At 30.5% G+C, this 2449-nt stretch overlaps 1 protein-coding gene across 2 annotated transcripts in view; it reads left to right on the top strand.

Annotated features, from left to right (window-relative positions):
* Window positions 1-2277, top strand: part of LOC106883964 (beta-1,4-N-acetylgalactosaminyltransferase bre-4) — a 1203892-nt gene extending 1201615 nt beyond the window's left edge. For both annotated transcript variants that reach the window (XM_052967161.2, XM_089350856.1), the window contains exon 6: window positions 1-2277. This exon is cut by the window's left edge and continues 2153 nt beyond it. The gene's annotated coding sequence lies outside the window, so the exon portion shown is untranslated.
* The last annotated feature ends 172 nt before the right edge of the window (window positions 2278-2449 follow it).

Raw genomic sequence — 2449 nt, forward strand, 5'->3', positions numbered from 1 at the left:
AACAAGAACCAGTTAAGCACTGGGGTCAATATACCAGTACCAGTTAAGCATTGTGGAAAGAAAGAATCATTGATGTTGGTGGGGTAGAGAAATGACCAACACAGTTGCATTGCTACTTTTGATACTTTCTAGATATCCAGTGGCTTTATATTCAGATCCATCAGTCAAATTGGCATTTTATCCACCTTGATCACTAATGAAATAAATGAGCCATAAAATGCCCTTTTCCTGTGAAATTGGCTTTCTATCTATCAAACACTAGTTTTATTAGCTTCAGGTTTCTCTGGGTTGAGCAGATCTATGAGTAAAGGCTTCCCAACTGTAATCATTTTGCTTGGTAGCATTTTGCTCATCTTTAGGTTCTAAGTTCAAATGCTACCAAGATCCACTTTGCCTTTCACCCTTTTGGGATCGATAAAATAGGCACCAGTGGATGACTAGGGTCTATGTAAACATCTAAACTTCTCACTTCAAAATTGCAGGCCTTATTATCATTGTTACATAATCTGTTTGATTAGTTCATTAGCTGGTTTTATTAAACAGGTGTATCTATACTTTCAAAAAGAAATAAATACATTCAAAAAGGTGAATATGCAGTAAAAGACAAAAAAGTAAATATGTGCATCTAAAAATTATAAATATACATATCTACAGATGCTCCAAGATACATACATGTTTACATTTTAAAATTATAAATGCACATACACACATAGAAATACATGCACATACACACATATATATATGTGTATGTGTATCCTTATATCCCAATGTATAAATTATAAAACAATAGTGGTTTTCAGCTAATTCTTAAATATAGTTAAAAAGAATGTTTTAGCTCTTGAAGTTTTTACTTGCAGGTTATAGAGTGGATTATACCTTCAGTTTCTTTTCCTGATTCTATGTTTAGAGTGGTTTTCTTACAACATTGTAGTCTTTAATTTCTTCTGTGAAATTAGGTTTCATTCTTTTTTTTTTTTTTACTTCATCATGATAATGTGAAAGTTCTTCGAAAATTGTTTTGTTTGTTGATATTTTGGACATTTTTGAATGAGATACTATGGACTAGGTTTTTCATAAATTTCTTTGAGAGATTAGATTAGTTTATAAATGTACTCATTCAATTGGTTTTATGTTGAACAGAATACTGAATTGTCTAGGTTTAATGCGATAGCTATTATTTTTACTTTTTGCATGTTTCAATTGTTATTTTAAAACCTAATTTTTCAATGAAATTAATGTGACTTCTTTTCTGAATTTGTCAACTTTCTGAGTGTGTTTAGCTCTATCATCTCAATAATGTTCCCCAGATAGAAGTGGATATTTTTGATGTAATAATTTTAAACTATATAAGCCTACAAGATTGCTTATTTCTGCAGAATCTTTCGCATTTTGTTTGATGCAAAAAAGAAAATCAGTATTATATATTTTTTTTAGCCATGTAATATTAAAAACAATATAGATTTTCTTGCTTGCAAAATCTGAACTGTAAGTTGGATAAATTAAGTGAAATTTGAAATCCCAGTTAACATTAATTGTGTGTATGTATGTACATAAGAGAAAGAGAGGGGAGTGTATGAGTGAGGGTAACTGCAATCCTCATGGAGACAATATGAATTTACTTTAATGTGTATTAATGTATGCAAGTGCATGGTCTTGAAATAAAAAATGAAATACTATTGCAATCTAGTTTTATTCTGAGGGATATTTTATGTCCTCTTGTTGCATTCTTTCATTCTATTATTATTGTTATGATAAATATTAGCTAATATATTATGTGAGTGTGTGTGTGTGTGTGTGTGTGTGTAAAAGTAGAATACATGTTTTCAGAGAAAAAAAAGCAAAATACAAAAGAAGCAAACTGACTGTATTTCCACATGCTACTTCAAGATTTTATAAGACAGATGGAGGTATAATCCATTAAAATACAAAGAATACAAGCAAAAATGGATGAGAGCAAAGAAGTCTATTTGAAACAGCAAATATATTTGTCTTTCTTTTTGCACTTCTGTTTCCTGATTCATATCCACTTTTCAATACTTGCTCAAATGGAAGGTCTTTTTTTTTGTTTTGTTCTGATTATTGTTGGAGCAATTGTTTTTACACCTGGATGCTCTTTTTGGAAATCACCATTCAACTTTGAAGTAAATGTGGAATTTTGCTTTCTCCAGTTTGCCTGACTGAAAAAAAAAAGCAAAGAAAATAAAAAAAAAGAAACAACAGACTTATGTTCCCTGCTTAGAGAATAAATATGATTATTTCATCAACCTATTCTATATATTTCGTCTGAGAAGTTTACAATTATTTGTAATTGATGTTTTATATACCCTGGGAGAGGAACTATAATGAAGTGAATTTTCTAGTTTAATCATCATCATCATCATCATCGTTTAACGTCCGCTTTCCATGCTAGCATGGGTTGGACGATTTGACTGAGGACTGGTGAAAACCG

Source organism: Octopus bimaculoides, chromosome 4 (assembly GCF_046866305.1).
Source record: "Octopus bimaculoides isolate indiv1 chromosome 4, ASM4686630v1, whole genome shotgun sequence".
NCBI lineage: Eukaryota > Metazoa > Mollusca > Cephalopoda > Octopoda > Octopodidae > Octopus > Octopus bimaculoides.